The sequence below is a fragment of the Saimiri boliviensis genome, chromosome 2, assembly GCF_048565385.1.
Source record: "Saimiri boliviensis isolate mSaiBol1 chromosome 2, mSaiBol1.pri, whole genome shotgun sequence".
Taxonomy (NCBI): Eukaryota; Metazoa; Chordata; class Mammalia; order Primates; family Cebidae; genus Saimiri; species Saimiri boliviensis.
Genome location: NC_133450.1, coordinates 115851348 through 115872396, shown reverse-complemented (window position 1 = coordinate 115872396; position 21049 = coordinate 115851348). Strand labels below are relative to the sequence as shown.

At 33.9% G+C, this 21049-nt stretch overlaps 1 protein-coding gene and 1 pseudogene across 2 annotated transcripts in view; both read left to right on the top strand.

Moving 5' to 3' along the window:
• Positions 1-21049, top strand: part of SPRED1 (sprouty related EVH1 domain containing 1) — a 116450-nt gene that overhangs the window by 60321 nt on the left and 35080 nt on the right. The gene's annotated exons all lie outside the window — the stretch shown is intronic.
• On the top strand, positions 175-21049 carry LOC141583652 (small ribosomal subunit protein uS10-like; annotated as a pseudogene).

The window sequence follows — 21049 nt, the reverse complement described above, 5'->3', positions numbered from 1 at the left end:
GCAAAATGTAATCCATAGGCAAATGCAAGCCCACCACTTGTTTTTATATGGTCTGTGAGCTAATAATGGTTATATATATATATATATATATATATATATATATATATATATACATATATATATGTGTGTGTATATATATATATATATATATTTTTAATTGCATTTTAGGTTTTGAGGTGGTTTTTATATTTTTACATGGTTAGAAAACATTAAATAATTTTATGTAACATAAGAATTATATGAAATTTACATTTCAGTATTCACAAATTTTTATTCAAACATAGCCAAGATGATTCCCTTATTAATTCACTTATTTTCTAGGCTCATAAGATTACCTGGTGGCCAACCTAATTTTTAACACTGTTGTCTTCCATGCAGATGTTTGTTTTCTTACATGTATACATTTTAACATTTCAGTTTAAACTTTGATAATGTTATTTGCTCTCTTTTAATTAACATGGAAAGCTCTTTCACTTTCTTTGTTTCATTTGTGGGCCAAAAACAACTGATTACATCTGAAAAGCTGAGTAAGGTTAGTGTCATTTCTGTATCAAGAGAAAGAAGAGCATACACTTAGAAGTAAAATAAAAATAAAGTGCTCAAATAGAGCCTTGAAGGTAGCAAGAATTCCCTTTAAATATATATTTGTACATCTGTTTAGCATCTTTGTTATTTCTGTTGGAGATAGGTTTTGGGTTACAGGTAATTCTTCCATGCATGAACACTTTGAATACAACTTACTTTTGGTTTGGGAGCTTGGTTTCTTCATAGTTTTTACCACTAAATCATTGAAGTAATTCAGAAAATTGCTTAACTTTCAGTTCCCCAATTTCTTCTCCAGTTAAGGGGAGAGTTATCCTAAATCATCTTGAAAGCCTTTCTATTCTAATGTTTCATGAGTTTATGATTCACCCATGCTATACATTGTATAATGTATCTCAGCCAGAATATGCTTAAGTAGGGAAACCCAGTTGAAGCCAAAAGTGAAATATAATACATGTAATATGTCATCTTTAAAAAGTTAAATCTTTAAAGGTGGTCTGGCTTTGGATAAAATGGGATCTGGCATATGCTAATGCTTTTTTAAACCTGGAGATATCTATGAAAGTACCTATGATGGTAGAATGCTTCTGGTCAGAGCTAATGGTAACTGGGGAATGTTATGTTGGAGAAATTGTCTATTTTAGAAACCGAGTGAAATGGTAGAAATCTAAGGCATTTTTTTCTAGTTAAAGTTTTTCTTAAGAACACAAGAATAATAGAAAGTAAAATGTGGAGTCAGAGAGAAAAATGCTTGCTCGAAAAATAAGAAAAAGGAAAAGATGACCTAGATGTGAAATAGAAAAAAATCAGTCAAATGGAATATTGGATATAATAGAGATGGACACTTTAGGATAATAAGGGACCAAATCTGCATAACTTATAAGGCTGCTCAGATTGATGGACTGAGTGATTGTTCTTAGTGTGTCTTTAACATAAAGCTAATGAAAATAAACCTGAGATTCAGAAAGAACACAAACTTTTATTCCCTATGACAGAGCTTAAAAATCAAGAGCACTTATCTGAGTCCCAGGGTATAGAATATTGATAGACTAAAAAGGAAATGGATTATTTTGCTAGAAATACCGACCAGGAATCAGAACATCTGCTGTTTCATGTAACCATTTTTCTTTGAGGAAGCTTGTTACTTGTGAAACAGGGATAAGAAACATCTCTCACTGTAGGCATAAATGAAAAATTGCTTTTAGTCAGAAAGTTGCCATATTTCTTAGAGGGATTAGCTATAGTATAGCTTTCTAGGTTATGGGGACTTGTGTGATCAAAGGCAGACGCAGTAACTCATGGCTATAAATTGAAAATAGCAAAGTCTTTTGAAATCTCAAGACAAATGAGTCAGTGATATTGAAATAAGGTTAATATGTACCCTCTGCTGGGTAATACATTCTAATCATGACTACTTCTGAAAAGTCCAGTAATAGAATTCACATATACATACATTAGGTTTCATTATCACTGCATTTTTGAGATCACTAATGTTCATTTCTATAGGTATTTTTTATTGATTGGTTTTATTTTAACCCATTTTTTCTGAGTTCTAGTTTCTTGATTTTTTTTTTTAAAGAAGTACTGTGATTACTGAGTCTGTAAGTCTACAGGGTATCTCACAGGTTAATGGTAGCTTTCCTTTAAAAGCTGTCTCAGTGAATAAGCAGTGCACTTTAGGTAATGGTTATCTGAAAGATAGTTGCTGAAAACTGTTTGTAACCATTTTGCCTGTGGATCACATCTTAGAATCCTCTACCTTAGATGAATTTTAGAACTGAGATTCATGCCCTTGAAGAAAAAATAAATAAGTAGAGGATTATATGACCACTCTCGTGGCTAATAAATACAATATTTTAATGAGTGTTGATAAGTCATAATACTGGTAACAATAGTGAAGATTGCCCTTATCAGTTATGAGAGAACCACTTTAACAGAAGACTTTTCTAGCCTTTGATTTACAATTACCTGTACTAAAAATAAGTCTTGTTACAATTCCTAAAAGGTTATATACTTTCTTCTTTTTTCTTTCTTTTCTTTCTTTCTTTTTTTTTTTTTTAAGAAAGGGGGCACAAATAAAGAGCAGGCTGCCTGGGACTTGTTGAAGTAGATAACGTTTTGTGTAATTGGGTCTGTATTTATTCATTCAGTTACTTACTCAGTGATCCTATGATGCTTGCCTATAAAGCATCTTTATGATGCCTGCAAAAGGTGAAGTTTATTTCCTGGATTATCCTTTGATACTTTTAAATTGGAGCTTTCCAACTTGTGTGCCCTGAGTGTCTGGAGCCTCCACACTGGTTGCCTTAAGTTATTTTTCTATAGGTGTCTGAGGAGAAAAGGGTTGGAAAGCACTGCTTTGCGTAATTGGCATTCATGCTTTATGGATGATTGAGAAAAGAAAGAATTTGAAAGAAACACCCAGGGTTGGTGTTGTCACCTAAGAAAATGAAAGTACTGCCTTTCTCTCACACACTTGGGGAAGGGATGATCATTGTCAAGCACAGATTCTGAAAAAGTCTTGGCCGAGCGTGATGGCTCATGCCTATAATCCCAACTCTTACAAAGTCAGGAGATGGATACCATCCTGGCTAACATGGTGAAACCCTATCTCTACTAAAAATACAAAACAAAAACAAAAAAATTAGCTGGGCATGGTAGCACATGTGTATAGTCCCAGCTACTTGGGAGGGTGAGGCAGGAGAATCACTTGAGCTTGAACCTGGGAAGTGGGAGGTTGCAGTGAGTTAAGATCACACCACTGCACTTCAGCCTGGGCAGCAGAGCAACCTCTGTCCCCCTCCTCCCCCCAAAAAAAGTCTTACTTGATGTGTGTGAGCTGTAGCCTCTATTTTCTTCTAATTTTTACAGCCTTGATTTCTTCCTTTAATTCTTTAATACAAGTTAATATTACCTTGGATCACATATAACTTAAATTGTTAACTAAAATTTAACTGTTCATTTGTGTACATGGTAGAGTTCCACATTGCCTATTTGGTTTTTATTTGCTATAATGGTTCTTCTCCGTAAATAGGACACTTCTGTCTTAGAAATATTTTATCAAAATGTTTACCCTTTGTATAGGTTATGTTATTTGACCATTTTTAGCTCATATATTATATGTGACATGTAAATTAAAAATACTGAATTATAATACAACTTAAGATTCTTTAAATTTTTGAATTAACTAGATCTTGGCTCACTGCAACCTCTGCCTCTTGGATTCAAGCGATTCTCCTGCCTCTGCTTCCCAGGTAGCTGGGACTACAGGTGCATGCCACCACTCCCAGCTAATTTTTGTATTTTTAGTAGATACGGAGTTTCACCATGTCAGCCAGGATGCTCTTGTTCTCTTGACCTCAGGTGATCCACCTGCCTTGGCCTCCCAAAGTGCTGGGGTTACAGGTGTGAGCCACAGTGCCCCACCTAAAGTAGATATTCTTTAGTTTATTGTAATAGATAATAAAGTATTATGTATTTGCTAATACTATTAAAGTTTGCTAAAGCTGTGATATTTAAACCATATTTTAGGCTAAGATATGACAAAAGAATAGGCCGAGTAGAATGATAGGAGTCTTTTAAAATGCCTGAATTACTTAAGATGCTTTTTGGGGTTAAGAAAAAGCAAGGTTATAAGACAGTTACCATTATAAATTTAGAGTGACAAAGGTAATATCAAAATGGAGAAAGGAAAAGCTAGAATATTTCCAGTTTCAGAAGCTGCCAAAGAGATTAAGGAATTGTTTTTAGGATTAGTAAGTAATTAGGTTGTGGATTAAATTGTTTATAGAAATTGAAGTGCCTTTAAGGTAATGGTTCTATTGCTTTGAAAGAGCCTGTTTTAAAAATAAGGTTACTTTCCAATCACTGTAGCCTAAAACAAAATTAGAATATTTCTTTTCTAGGAAGAAAATAATGTGGTTATAATATAGCAGCAGCTTTATTCAAAATGAGACTCCCCCCTTTCTATCATAGGGAAATCTTAAAAGACCAGGGAAATAACTTTCTGCCTTGAGTTGAACTTTATGGAACTACAGAACAAGAATTTCCTGCTAAGCTTTTCCACTGTGCCTCTGAATTACTCCTTTGTGAAGCTTCAGTCCTGCAAAAGTGCTCCTCCACTAAAAACCAATTGCCTTAACTAACTATTCTTTAGGATTCAGCCTTCCTAGCAGTTTTGTTTTTTGAAAGATACTAGTTGTCCTATTCACCATAATACCACAGTTAGGAAAAGAATGGGAGTGGGAGTAGAGATAGTAGAATATTGTTATTGTTCCTTATTACCCTTACAAGTTATTACTCTATCACCCAGATATAAAAATCCCATTGTTGACTCTATGTAGAATTCAGATCAGCATTTATTAGCTCTCATTTTCATCTACTGATCTTAGCAATTTCTTCCGAATACCAGATTTTTTGCGTCTGAGCTTCATCATCTTTCTTGGCTACTTTTCTTTGCAGTCTTGACCTTCTGGTCTTCATTTCAGCAGGCTACTTGCCTGGATCTGGTTGTTACCCGGAACTGTTCCACTTGAGGAATTTTATAATTTCCTCTCATTTCTTTTTTATTCCCCCTCCTGCTGCTCTTCTATTTCGTATCTTCCCTGTTACATTGTGTCCTCCAATTTTTTCCTTATTTAACTAGATTTCCTCCAGGCTTCAGTATTTTTTGTACTGTTTTCTTTTAAAATCTAATCTAAATCTTTTCAATCTCTCAAACAACCCTTTAATTTGTATTTCAGTAGACAATATGTTGCTAAGTTTCTGTTTTTTTTTTAACTTACTTGACACTAAAAGAACTTCACGGAATCCAACAGTATTCCCTTTTAATAGTCTTATTAAATACAGGATCACACCTGTAATCCCAGCACTTTGTGAGGCAGAGGTGGGTGGATCACCTGAGGTCAGGAGTTGGAAACCAGCCTGGCCAACATGGTGAAACCCCATCTCCACTAAAAAAAAAAAAAAAAAAAAAGCTGAGAGTGGTGGCGGACGTCTGTAATCCCAGCTACTCAGAAAGCTTAGGCAGGAGAATCATTTGAATCCTGGAGACAAAGGTTGCAGTAAGCCGAGATTGTGCCATTGCACTCCAGCCTAGGTAACAAGAGTGAAACTCCATCTCAAAAATAAAATAAAATAAAATAAAATAAAATAAAATAAAATAAAATAAAATAAAATAAAAATAGAATTCCTGTTTTTTTTTTTAAGGTGAGTTTTTCATTCATGCAACAAATATTTTTGAGTGGCTAATGTGTGTTAAGCATTGTTCTAGGCACTGGGAATATGTAAGTGAACGAAAATAGAAATCTCGGTTTATAAGGGAATATACATTCTAGTGCAGGATAAATAAATATTACAGTAAGTAAATCAGGAAAATGATATGCTAGACAGTGCTAAGGGGAAAAAACAATTAGGAAAAGGAATTATAGGGAGATTTTCTTTGGTGGGGGTGGGGATTGGTTAAAAGGTGTACAAACACAATGACCAAGGAAGACATGACCAGGAAGGTAGGTAACATTGTTGTAAAGATTATTTATATTGTGAATAAGGTCTTATATTTTAGTTTGTATGTTCAGATTTTCAAATCTTGAGTATTCCTAAAGTAGAATAAATTTATCTTGTTTTAGTTAAAGTATGTAAGATCTTGAAAGTTTTTGGATTTGGTGATTGTTATCAATATGTGCATCAACAGTAGTTAAAAACTTAGGAATTATCCCTCTATTCAAACAGATCTTCTTTATTCTTGATTCTGTTTCATTGTTTTAATCTACCCTTCCCATGTCTTTCCTCCAAATAAGCCTCCCATTTTTTTTTTTTTTTTTTATTGCCCAGTTTTAGGTAGCTCCTTCTAGCTTCTCTGTTGTTCACCGTAATTAAATTTCTAAAACTTGGGTCTAATACTCCTTTAGGATTCCCTACTAATTTCGTAGAGACAATTTCATCTCCTTATCTCAACGTAGAAAATGTTTATAATCGCCCTTTGGGGAAGACGCGGTCGTAGCTGTTGTGGGTCTTTAGTCCACAAGCTCCTGCTCCTGACTCACCACTGTTCGCTCTTGCAAGTCGGTCAGGAAGCCGCGCAGCAGCCATGGCTTTTAAGGATACCGGAAAAACACCCATGGAGCCGGATGTGGCAATTCACCCAATTCGAATCACTCTGACAAGCCACATTGTAAAATCTCTGGAAAAGGTGTGTGCTGACTTGATCAAAGGAGCAAAGGAAAAGAATCTGAAAGTGAAAGGACCAATTCGAATGCCTACGAAGACTTTGAGAATCACTACAAGAAAAACACCTTGTGGTGAAGGTTCTAAAACATGGGATTGTTTCCAGATGAGAATCCACAAGTGACTCATTGACTTGCACAGTCCTTCTGAGATTATTAAGCAGATTACTTCCATCAGTATTGAGCCAGGAGTTGAGGTGGAAGTCACCATTGCAGATGCTTAAGTCTGTTATTTTAAAAAATCGATTACCAGTTGTTAAAAAAAAAAAAAAAGAAAATGTTTATAATCTGGCCCTCTCCTCCTTTGCCTTTATTTTGTCTGCCATTTTTCTCAAAGGTAATCATTTCCATGGTATTGCCTTGCTGAGTTACTTGTAGTTCATCAGAAGTACCACGCATAAGAAAATGCCCTTCCCAATGTGGAGAAATAGGAACACTTTTACACTGTTGGTGGGAGTGGAAATTAGTTCAACCATTTTGGAAGACAGTGTGGCGATTCCTCATGGACCTAGAGATAGAAATTCCATTTGACCCAGCAATCCCATTACTGGGTATATATCCAAAGGATTATAAATTGTTCTACTATAAGGACACATGCACACGAATGCTCATTGCAGCACTGTTTACAATAGCAAAGACCTGGAACCAACCCAAATGCCCATCGATGATAGACTGGACAGGGAAAATGTGGCACATATACACCATGGAATATTATGCAGCCATCAAAAACGATGAGTTTGTGTCCTTTGTAGGGGCATGGATGAACCTGGAAACCATCATTCTCAGCAAACTGACATGAGCAGAAAATCAAACACTGCATGTTCTTACTAGTAGGCAGATGTTGAACAATGAGAACAAATGGACACAGGGAGGGGAGCACTACACACTGGGGTCTGTTGGGGGGAAATAGGGGAGGGACAGTGGCGGGGTGGGTAGTTGGGGAGAGATAGCATGGGGAGAAATGCCAGATACAGGTGATGGGGAGAAAGGCAGCAAATCATGTACCTGTGCAACAGTCTTGCATGTTCTTTATATGTACCCCAAAGCCTAAAATGCAATAAAATAAAATATAAAAAGAAAGAAAGAAAATGCCCTTCTCCCTTTTACATTAATAAATATGGCATTATAAAGATAGCATATTTTGGTATTATGTGGAGTAGAGAATGTTGATAAACATGTTGCTAATGCTCAGAAAATAATAATGACAGGGAACAGTAGTTTCATTTTTACTGTTGTAGGTCAGTCACAGATGCAAAAATAGGAAAACTGGGTTAAATCACCTTGGGCAAACCAGTTTTGCTGTGAAGAATTGGAATTGAGAGAAATGGTAATAATAACCAGTCCAGAATTACCTGTTCATTTCAGAATTAATTGAAAAGGTAATAAATTATGCTATTACTTTCTGTACAACCGAATTTTGTAGTTTTCTCCCAGTAGTTTTGTAACAGTTAATTCTTTAATGCTAGTGAAGAGGGGGATAAATAGTCTGCCTATTAGCATTTCTGTTCCCTTTCCCTGGAGCCTTGTGGTTCCTAAAAATTAAGATTTAGAAAATGCCCCAAAGTATCATACCATACTAGTTGCCTTTATTTTCTCATTTAGCTTAACATTTTCACCTTCTTCAGCATACTGTTTATTATTACACTTCCTCTTTCTTCTTTCAAACCCTGCATTTGGCATCTGATATATTTCCTCTTTACAATTTATTTTAAACTAACATCATTCCATTCTCTAGTTCTTATTCTTCACTGGTTGATTTGGTCTGTCAGTCTCATTAATATTATCTTTGCTTCATCGTTCTCTTTTATACCTGATTGTGGTTTATTTCATAATATATTTCACATCCTTTCCATTATCTTCCAATTGCTATTAAACTGCAATAGCCTCCATCATAGCTAAATTAAAGCCCAAACTTTGACTTCAAGTTATCGACTATACCTAATAGCTTTCCAAGTATTCCTATACTACTTTTGTTTTATTAGATTCTAAATTATAATTTGAATGTGTCTTGCTTTTAATTGATTGGTTGACTGTAGTATTCCTTTGTTTAATCAACCATTGAGTGCCTTCTGTGTGCTTGACTTCCTCTATTAGGTTCCTTGGGCTTCTGTAACAAAATAACATAGACTGAATGGCTTAAACAACAGAATTTATTTTCTCACTGTCTGGAGGGTGGGAAGTCCAAGGTAGTGGCCAATTTTCTGTTTCTTGTCTTGGCTTTCTTCCTAGCTTTCGGAATGTCACTTTCTCAAGGTGTCCTCACATGGCCTAGAGAAAGAGCTCTGGTATTTCTTCCTCTTATGAAAGCCCTAGCCCTATCAGATTAGAGCCCTACCTTTATGACCTCATTTAACTGTTATCACTTCTTACAGGCCCTGCCTCCACCTGTAGTCACCATGGATATTAGGGCTTCAACATATGAATTTGAGGGGAGCACAATCCCTTCAGTCCATTGTACTTTCTATTCCATTCTATTGGTTTGTCTGTTAGTTGAGTAGTATTCTATGATATGCATGTACACTCTTTAAATTATTCTAACTTCAATATGAAGTTTAGTATCTGCTAGTGCTAGTTTTCCTCATTAGACTTGTTTAACTTTTGTTGGAAGGGGTACATATTTGCTTATTCTTTCAGAACTCTATAGACAATTTATGTTTTTTTGTATTCGAATCTTTTAAAAATCATTTTTAGTATTTTTTGAAGCTCTTCATGTAGTTTCTAGAATAATGTTAGACAGTATTGGTGATATAACATCTCTTTATTTTTTTGTAAATTTAAAGGAATTTCTAATGTTGCACAGGTAAGTATGATATCAGCTGTTGTCTTGAGATGTCCTTTATCATAATAAGTAAGGGTTCTTATGTTCTCCACTCTGACTGGACTAGAATTTGGTACTAATTTTTATGAAATCTGGTTTTGCAAATGTCTCACAGATTTTTTTAAATTGAAATTTTTGTTGAGCTAATTTTAGATCATTAATTGTAAGAAATAATAAAATGCTGTGTACATTCTACGCGGTTTACCCAGTGGCAACATTTTGCAAAACTATATTATCATATTACAACCAGGATATTTCTGTTGATTCAATCTCTGAGACTTCCATATTTACTTATATTCATTTTTGTGTGTGTTTAAGTCTGTACAGTTTTATCGCATGTTCACTACTGCAGACTAAATGCAGTACAGCTTAACAACCACAAGAACCTCTTCTTTCTGTTACTTTTAGCACCACATCCATTTCCCTCTTTGCCAGGCAACCACTGTTCTGTTCTCTCAATTATTTCTATAATTTTGTCTTTTAAAAAATGTTATAAAAGTGTAATCATAAATATGTAACCTTTCAGGATTGACCTTTTTTCTTTCATCATCATTCTCTGAGGGTTCATCCAGGTTAATGAGTATCTCTAGAGTTTGTTCCTTTTATTGTTGAGTAGTAGTCTGTGATATGTATGTATATGACTTATTGAAGGACATCTAGGCTATTTCCAGTTTGGAACTAAATATAAGGTTGCTGTGAACATTCACATGTGTGTTTTTTCTGTGAATGTAAATGTTTCTGGGACAAATAACAGGTATGCAGTTGCTGGGTTGTATGGTAGTTGCGTATTTAGTTTTGTTAAGAAACTCCTGAACTTTTTTCCAGAGTGGCTTATCATGCTATATTGCCACCAGCGGTTTTTGGGCAATCTGTTTTGTAAGCATCCTCACCAGGATTTCAAGTAGTCACTATTTTTGTTTTACTCATTTTGAGAGATGTGTAGTGATTATAACTTACTGTGGTTTTAATTTGCATTTTTCTGATAGCGAATGATCATCTTTTCATTTGATCATTTGTACCTTCTTTGGTTAATGTCCGTCTTTTTGCCCATTTTCTTGTTGGATTGTTTGCTTTTTTACTATTGAGGGTTCCCCTCACCCCCACCTCGCCCCTCCTCAAGATGGAGTCTCCCTCTGTCGTCCAGACTGGAGTGCAGTGGTGCGATCTCAGCTGGCTGCAACCTCTGCCTCCCAGGTTCAAGTGATTCTCCTGCATCAGCCTCCCAAGTGGCTGGGACCACAGGCCTGTGTCATTACACCTGGCTAATTTTTGTATTTTTAGTAGAGATGGGGTTTCACCATGTTGGCTAGGCTGGTCTTGAACTTATGATCTCAACTGATCCGCTTGGCCTCCCAAAGTGCTGAGATTATAGGCGAGAGCCACTGCACCCAATCTTGCTTTTTAACTATTGAGTTCGGAGTATTCTTTATATATTCTAGGTACTAGTCCTATGTTGGAATATATGGTTTGAAAATGTTCTCTCCCAGTCTGTAGCCTGTCTTTTCATCCTCTGAACATGGCCTTTTGCAGACCAAAGCTTTAAGTTTTGATAAGGCCCAGTCTGTCAAGGTTTCCTTTCATGGATCATGCTTTGATGTCAAGTCTAAGAACTCTTTCCCTGGCCGTAGGTTATGAAGATTTATCCTGTGATTTTTTTTTTCCTAAAAGTTTTGTATAATAGTTTTACATTTTACATTTAAGTCCATGGTCCATTTTAAGTTAACTTTTGTGTAAGTTAACATATTTTTTTTTCCTATGAATGTCCAGTTTTTCTTGTGCTGTTGTTGAAAAGATTGTCTGGATTCCTCCCTTGAATTACTTTTGTACTTTCATTAAAAATCAGGTAAACATATTTGTGTTCTTTAGTAAGTTCCGTTTCTCTATTTGTCCATCCCTCTACTGGTACCATACACCGTATTATTGTAGCTATATAAGACGCCCTATGAAAGTAGAGTGATTCCTCCCATTTTACTCTTTTTCCACATTGTTTTAGTTATTCTGGTTCTGTGCCTTTCCATATAAATTTTAGAATATTGTTGTCTGTGTCTACAAAAAAACGTTACTGAGATTTTGATAGGACTTGTATTAAACCTGTGGATCTGCTTGGGGAGAATGGACATCTTTACTGTGATGAATCTTCTGATTCATAAATACACTGTGTCTCTGTTTAGGTCTTTGATTTCTTTCCTTAATATTTTGTGATTTTTTTTTTCAGCACACAGATACTATATGTTTTGTTAATTCTATACCCATATGTTTTGTTTGGAGCAATTGTAAATACTGTTTTGTTTTTAATTTTGGTTACCACATGCACATTGTATGTATGTAGACGTGCTATTAATTTTCATGTATTGATCTTGTATCCTGTTACATAGACATTTTTAATTCTTTATGTAAATTCCCTGGAGTTTTTAAATGTTAACATCATGTCATCTACAAATAAGAAGGAGTTTATGTCTTCCTCTTCAATCTGTGTATCTTTTCTTTTTCTTCCCTCATCGCTATTGCTGGAACTTCCAATTTCTATATGGAGTACAGTGGTAGTAGAGTACATCCTTGCCTTGTTTCAGATGTTAACCAAAACACATACACTCTTTCACCCTTTAGTATGTTGTTGGCTGGGGTTTCTTAAACAGGTATTTTTTATCAAATTGAGATAATTCTACTCTTGCTAATTTGGTGATACTTTTTCATCATGACTAGGTATTGGAGTATGTTAAATATTTTTTTCTGTGTCAATTTATGACTTTTTTGGTTTGTTTTTTGAGACAGAATCTCTGTCTGTCACCCAAGCTAGACTGCAGTGGTGTGATCTTGGCTCACTGCAGCCTCTGCCTCCCAGGTTCAAGCTATTCTCCTCCCTCAGCCTCCTGAGTAGCTGGGATTACAGGTGCCTGCCACTACACCCAGCTAATTTTTGTATTTTTAGTAGTGACAGGGTTTCACCACCTTGGTCAGGCTGGTCTCAAACTCCTGACCTCGTGATGCACCTGTCTTAGCTTCCCAAAGTGCTGTGATTACAGGCATGAGCCACTGCACCTGGCCAGTTGATCACACTATTAACCTGTTGATACGATAGATTATATTGATAGATTTTTAAATGTTGAACCAGCCTCGTTTCTGCAATAAATCCCACTTGGTCTTGGTGTGTAATTTTTAATATGCTGCTGGACTTGATTTACTAATACTTTGTTGAGGAATTTTGCATTTAAGTTCAAGAGAGATAATAGTCTGTTGGTTGTGGGGAGTTTTTGGTGCTGTTTTTGTCTAATATAGATGTCTAGGTAATACAGGCCTCATTAAAATAAGTTGGGGATTATTCTTTATTCCGTTTTCTGGAATAGATTGTAAAATCGGTGTTAGTTCATTTTTAGGTGGTAGAATTTTTCGGTGAAACTATCTCAGTATAAATATCTCGTCAAAAGATTTTACATTACAAATTCAGTTTCTTTAATTGTTACAGGGCTATTCAGGTTATCTATTTCATCTTGGTTGAATTTTTATAATTTGCAATTTTTAAATAACTGGACCTTTTAAGTTGTCTAACTTACGAGCATAAAGTTGTTCTTAGTAGCTTAGTAATTTTTTTAAAGGCTGCAGGAACTTTAGTAATATCCCATTGTATTCCTATAGTTGGTGATTTGTAGCTTTGCTCTTTTGTCAGTCTTGCTAGAAATGCATCAGTTTTATTGAGTTTTTTGAAAAGTAGTTTTTGTTTCATTGATTTTTCTTCTGTTTTCAATTTTATTGATTTTTGTTGTCATGCTTTTTTGCTTGTTTTGGGTTTATTTTGCTCTCCTTTTTTTGTTATCTTGGGGCAGGAACTTCAATTACTGATTTGAGGTTTTTTCTCCTTTGTAAAGTCCAGACTTTTGAAAATACTTCAGTTCACTGTAGTATAAAGTTTTGACTTTGTAAAAATTTAACATTATTTATTAAATTATTCAAATGTATACATCCTTTTTTGGTTAACTTTCAAAGGTTGAATATCTCCAACTATCATGGTTTTGGATATTTTTCTGTTTGTAAATTATTTCTGTGTTACAATAGGGCATTGCTGTATCAGTTGGTTCATATGGTTCATAAGGTTCATAACTGTTAACACCTTAGATCATTGAGATTTATTTCATCAACACTATATGAGCACATCTCCAAATTACAGAGATCCATTGAGTGAAAAGAGAATTGTCTAAGCTTATTTAGTTTTATTCTGGCTGTTTAGAAATCTAGCAGCCTGTGGGGACCTGGGAAAGAACTGGGTCAAGAAACCTGTGACCGATTGTTTTGTTTTTTAGTGTGCCTACCTAGCAGTCAGAGCCATATTAATTCCTAATTAGGAGTCAGTTTTGACAATGCCCTCCTCTTTTGCTGGTAGAATTCCCCTGCAATGTAAGATATGGAGACGTTCTTGTTCTTTGACCCCTGGTACTTGATATATTTCCAAGCGATGCTGGTAGAACCCGGTGTATCTCACCTCACATTCCCTCATCCCATTTCATCCTTGCTTTCTAGCCATTCAGTTTCTTTCATAGTCATAGGTCTCTAATGATTTTCTGTTTTATTTTTCAGTCAGTTTGTAAGTTACAGTTTTTTAAGAAATTGACTTGTTTCACTTAAGTTTTCGTATTCAGGGCCATAAAACTTTCCATTGTAGTCTTTATTAAATTTTAAATCTTTGCTTTTAGTTTTGTCTTTCTTTTTCTTCCTAGCATAGTTTACTTGTACTTCTGATTTCTTCTTGTCCATTTCACTGGTCTGTGCAAAGAATCAACTTTTGGCAAGAGTACTCTCAAGACTTCTTGCGTGCCTTTTACCTAAATTTACCCATTTTTAACATTTGCCACATTGAATGTATCAGTTTCTCCCTCTCCCAACACACACACACAAATACACACACACACACACACACACCACTTTTTTTCCTGAACCATGGGATGGATGTAAGTTGCATTACAGCCTGCTTTTTACCCTAATTATTCAGTGTATTTTTCCTAAGAACAAGGATAGTCTCTTACAAAAGTATAGTATATTTATCATATTTAGGAAATTAACATAAATACAGTACTTTACAGTGTCTATTTCAGTTTTTACAATGTTCATGTAATGTTCTTATGACAGTTTTGTTTCTTCAATACAAGATTATGTAGCATTTAACGGCCATAGCTCTTTAGTCTTCTGTAAAGTGGAGCAGTTCCTGAGTCTTTAATGACATAGACGTATTTAAAGAATACTGGCCATTTATTTTATAGGATGATTCTCAATTTGGATTTGTCTAATGTTTCCCCATGATTAAATTCACATTATTTATCCTTGCCCTGAATATCATGTGCCAGATATAAAATTGTACTCAAAGGATGAAATCTTGTTGAAGACACAAGTCAGCCTGAAGAAGTTCCCCTTATCCAGTTAAAATAAGATAAATGATAATAATGCATTGACTAAAACTGGAATGCATATTATCTTATTCTAAACAAGCAAGCAAATGAGGGAAAAAGAGTTCTTTCCTTGTGTAGAATTTTTTTTAGTGAATTTATATTCTTCTCTTTATTTCTTAATACTTTCTTTGGATTTATTATATTCGTTTTAACATTCTAAATTGGACATTGAGTTTATTCTCAGATTTGTATTCTCAGTCTAAGCTTTTTAAACTACAAATTTCCTTTTTCGCTTCTTGTTTTGGCTTGTTCCACTACACAAATTTTTATATGGAGTTAATTTTATTTTCTTTTGATTCTAAGGGTTTTCTAATTCTCATGCCAACTTCTTTGATTCACTTGTCATTTAGAAGTAGGTATAATTTTTTTCAAAAGAATAGGTATTTTAAACTTAATTTTAAATTGAATTGCATTATGTTTAGACGGTATAGCCTATGTGATAACAATTATATTTTTCAAGATATATGTTATGTTGTGGGTAAATGATTAATTTACCTAAGTGTTCCACATATTTTAGAAAAATATATTTTTCAGGTGTTTTATACAGGTTTCTGTGTGTGTCCCATAGGTCAAACATTTTAATGGTGATATTCAAATATGGTTTATCTTTACTAATTTTTTGTCTATTTCATCTGTCAATTATTGAGACATTTATTTAGATATATTACTGTGATTGTAGATGGGCCTAGTTTTTCTTATGTTCTTTTATTTTTGCGTAAGAAAAATTTATGGATTATATTTCTACTAAGTGAACTTTATTCATTATACCTTTTAACCTAAGAGTCCATTTTGCTTATTAATCTCAGCATCCACTACCTTTTCCCAATATTATGATGTCAAGTTAATTTCCAGCTGCACAATTTTTCATATCCTTGTAGTCATGTGAGCCTCCAGTTAAATTTTATTCCTCTATTTGTTGTTTTTCTAATTTTATTATGTGTACATGTACATACATACTTTCTCACCTCACTTATTTGAGTAGGAACTAGGTAGGAGTGTGGGTTTATTGACGTATGGAAACTGTAGTTATTGGTGTTCCAGTTACTAGCTTTTTTGAGTGAAAGTAAAATGTGTATGTATGGCTGTCAAATATTTGATGCCTTTTCTGACTTGCTGTTTTTTTTTTTTTATCACCGATTTAGTTGTACGAAAATAATATGCACTAAAATAATGTGACATCATTTGAAAATACGATACCATTTTCCTTCCTTCTTTCCTCCCTTGTTCCTTTTTTTCTCCCTCCTTTCCTTCCTTCTGGGGTAGCTGAAGGTAACTGAACTACTGTTGTGTGAGAATCACTGCCATTGCTGCTTCTGTTATTTTTTTTTTCCTTTTCAATTTCTAAATTCCCACTGTACTCAGAACAAACAGATTTTCCTTTTTAACTTAATGTCTTATTCTTCAAAACACAAATTTATGTTAATAGACAATTCTGAAAACATGTATTTGATAACATAATTCTATGTAGAATGTCATATTTCATAAAGGGTACCAGTTTTTATATCATTCAGAAACTTAAAATTCCGAGAGGCAACTATTTGAGATATCAGTTATTGACTTTGGTTATCAAGTAATTTAATTTGAATTTGAAATTATTATTTTAAAACCAAAATGATTTTCCATTGGATTCAAAGGTATTTCAGAAAGTTACTAGTCAAAATGTTGTTGTCTGGTTACCAAGCATACTACTTCTTGGATAACACTATTTGTGAACATGTAATTATCTACTTGTAAGGTAGCAACTATAATAAAGTACATAGTAGTTTAAAAGTATATACTTAATTGTACTTTCCTCTTCCAAATTATTAGTTGTTATTAGTGAAACAAAAATACACTTATGCCCATTTTGGGCTTGGGTCTATTTTTGATGCTTCTGGCAAGCAACACAGTTACTTTACAATGGGAGTTCTGCTCTATATTTCCCAAAATAACTTGGAATACATCTTCAGAAGTTGTAGTTATTTAGTAACCAAAGTTTCTCTCCTTTTTTCCTCTGTAAATTCTTACGCTGGAACCTTTTTCAGATGAAGGAAAATAATTGGAGATTGAAGCATTTTTTAGCCTTTAAAATCCATTCACTTAAACTCTTCAGAATTTGTTTACATAAATTTTTTGAAGTGCTTAATACGTGTATCTGTCACTCAAACACCTGTCTCCATACTCAAGAATCATCTCTTTTCATAAGTAATCATCTCCCATCCTTGCATATCAAGTAACCTCTTCTGAGGTAGTGGCATCACCTGGTCACCAGCATCATCATCGCTACTAAGATTTATTGAAGATTTACTCTGTGTCGGGTGGTATTTTGAATACCTTACGTATTATCTAATTCTCAAAAGTCAGCTGGATTGTGAATGTTAGAGACTGGATGGGACCCAGCAGGTCTTGGCTATAAAGCACACAAGCTTAGCTAATTACTACACTGAATTTCTCTTACACAGTAATAACACTTTTCTTCTTCCTTGGGAAGTGTGTGTGTCATGTTCCTGACCTATTCTATTTTTCATAGCTTAATCATTACTTTGAACATTTTTCACATATATAAAAATTTATTTTCATTAATCACCTTTCTTCTTCCAGTGTCTCTTAGCCTGGTGCAGTATAAGGAAACCGTTTGTCTTCCCTCTCCCTTCATCTGTATCAGATTTTAATACATTTATGTCAACAATAGTTTCAGTTTTCTTAAAGTCCAGAGTTCACCTGTTTATCTGTTTTTTCATAATTAACATCTGTTTAATGTTAACAGATGAAAGAATAAAAAATAAAAATAAATAAAAAAAATTTTTTTTGTTACCACTGGATTGAAAGAGTTTAAGATCTTCTTAAAATATCTGTGGTTTCAAAAGTATTTACCGTGCTAGTAAAGAATTTAAACTTGTATGTCTTAAGCAACTTAGATTTGCTTAGATCTGTGGTGGAATGCAAAGTTGAGCTACCAAGTACACCTACATAATTGTGTTTTCCTCCTTTATTTTTATAGTTAGTTTTCTAAAGCTGGCTCTAGCTAGTCTATTTGCAGCAATTATATTGTACACAAACCTGGTCAATCTGTAAATGTCTGAATTTTTCTTCATGCAGTCAGTATAAACATTTAAGTGCTTTTGAATTTGTTGTGGCTTTTTCTAGTTTAAAATTTTACTTTATATATATATATATATATATTTATAAATATATGTATTTTTTGTTAAATGTCTTTATTTCTAATCCCATTGCATTTGTAGATGATCAAAAGTTCAAAAAGTTCTAGTACTAATACTACAATGTTACTCTAATTTGTTCTTTGTCAGCCAGTCACATTTTTATTCATGTAACATTATTTTGGCAACATATTGTTGTCCTACATTTAATATTTACTTTACAGTAGCTGTCTACACTTTTGATGTCTTCCTATTTATTAATATAAACTATCTTTTGAGTAGAAAAGAGGTGAGTCCACTGGCTGACTTTTAAATTTATCTTTACTATCTAGTTTATGAATGTCCTTTGTTACTACAGTGGGGGCCTGAAAAATTTACCCACAACTAGTTAATCCTAGCAAGAAGTTTATTCACCTTTTAATTAGAATTAGGGATGTGTTCCAAGTTTAAAAACTGTAGACTGAATATTTTTAAGATTATGTTTTTAATAGCTTCTGGCAGTGGCCTTTAGGATAGTCTTAACAAGACTTAGAATTATTTATTTCCTTTTGTGCCATGTCTTGTAAGAAGACAAGACATTAATTGCCACTGGTAATTAATAGGTCTAACTTCCTGTTGGCCAAGAATAATGTATCCCTTTACCTCATTTCTCCTTCAAAGTAAATAATGGATTGTCTGTTTATAATCTCTTGTCAAAGATATAATTGCTGTTTTCTGTAGTTTGTTTGCAATCTCAAATATGGTAAGCATTGAACTCTGCCCCCTGTATGACTATTGATATTAATATTCCTGTTATCTAAGAAACAGAATTAATACAGTGAAAACCACATTGGGCTAAAGTCAGAACTTAGTGTTCTGAGGAGTGACAGTGAAAATAGGCGGCAGAATTCAGTAATTTTAAGAATCCTCTAGCCTTTAAAATTATTTTTATTTTTCAGGAATGTAGATTTAGTTCTGATCACATGATGAGTAAACATGTTCTGGGGCATGCTTTTTCTTTGCTTCGTTTTTCTTTTCCTTTTTTTTTTTTTTTTTAAGTTTCAGGTAGACAGTTGGTATCCATCTCTATTACCTAATCAAGGTGTACTATGCATTGTCCTTAATGTAAAGAAAGTACATTTTTTTTAAATGCTGTTTAAAGTCAAAAGCAAAACAACTTTCTATTATGTTTCTTAGATAAATAAGAAAATATCATACCTTGCATATGGAACCTGTGAGAATTATGTAAATGAGCAATAGACTGTTCTAGTAGGCATTTCCTAAAAATTATCTACAAAGATGTTGGGCGATTGTGACAATGGATTACCTTTTTCCAATTCCACTGCCTCTTCCTAAATTCATTTTAGCAACTACTATAGAAGTTTTTCCCTAAAGGATAATCAGTTTTATGCCATATTAAATATATAATACCAACAGTATTTTCTCATATTTTATAGAGAGAAGTAAGCAAGTTGAGATCTAGTTTATAATTAGTATGTTTTTGTACTGGTGGGTAAGATATTTAAACTCTATATTTTCGTGACTTTTAGATGGAACACATTTCTACCTAGGTATTTATGTGAATCAAAGAGCTAGTTGATTAGCCTTTTCATTTCCTCAGTGCATTTTAAGGCTGATTTTTATTTATTATTTTATTTATAATTTCGTCTTTTATTTAGGATTCAAGGGATACATGTGCAGGTTTTGTTACCTGGGTATGTTGCATAATGCTGAGGTTTGGGGTATGACAGATTTTGTCACCCAAGTACTCAGTAGGTTTTCAACTCTCACCTCCCTCCTTCTCTCTCTCCTCTAGTAGTTCCCAGTGTCTGTTATTGCCATTTTTGTGTCTGTGAGTATACATCGTTAGCTCCCACTTAAAAGTGAGAACACATTGTGTTTGGTTTTCTGTTATTGCATTAATTTGCTTAGGATAATGGCCTCCAGCTATATTCATGTTGCTGCAAAGGACATGATTTCATTCTTCTTTATGGCTGTTTAGTATCCCATAGTCTATGTTTTGTAAGTGTGTATGTGCCACATTTTCTTTATGTAATCCGCCATTGATGGACACCTAGGTTGATTCTGTGTCTTTGCTGTTTGGAATAGTACTTAAAGCTTACTTTTAAAACTACTTTTTCTGTGAGTTTTGGGAGGCTCTAAACAATAGATGCCATTTGAAGACAAGATTTATCTGAGAGTTAATAGTTGAAAATACTAATTTGGGAAAATAGAAGAGGGGGCTAATTCAGTAATATTTTCATGTATTAAAAATTAATTTAGTGCTATTATATATTGTAGACTAGAATCAAACTGTTTTTATGTCCTCCCTTTTAAGCAATCCCAATTTAGCATTTTTACAAAATACTGCTTTTCTCACTGTTTATGAATATATTAAAAATGTTGCAGTAATTTATGACACCAACATTTACTTCTCCTTGAATTCTAGAACTTAATCATGAATTGTTGTTGTTGCTGCTGCAAAATGGTTGTAACAAATGATCTGCATGCCTTGGCCTCCCAAAGTGCTGGGATTACAGGTGTGAGCCACTGCACCCAGCCAAAAATGACTTTAAAAAGTTAAATTTCTGTTCCTGCCACCCCGCTGGCTCTTTCTTGGAAGTACTTTCTGATATATTCCTCTGGAAGTTTTGTATGCAATGGGAGTGTATATATGTGTGTATTCTTTAAAATGGAAGTATAATAAGCACTCCATTTATAATGTGCATGTTTTTAAAATTCCATCTTAATCTATTGAGTAACTTTGTGAAGTAGACCACTTTATTGATTTATTTTAAATGTTTATTAAAATTATTCATTAAAAAGTAATAGCTTTTTATCACCTCAGTTTGTATTTAAGAGCTATATTAGATGCATTTGATATATGTATACTAATTTTTGATATTTGGCTTC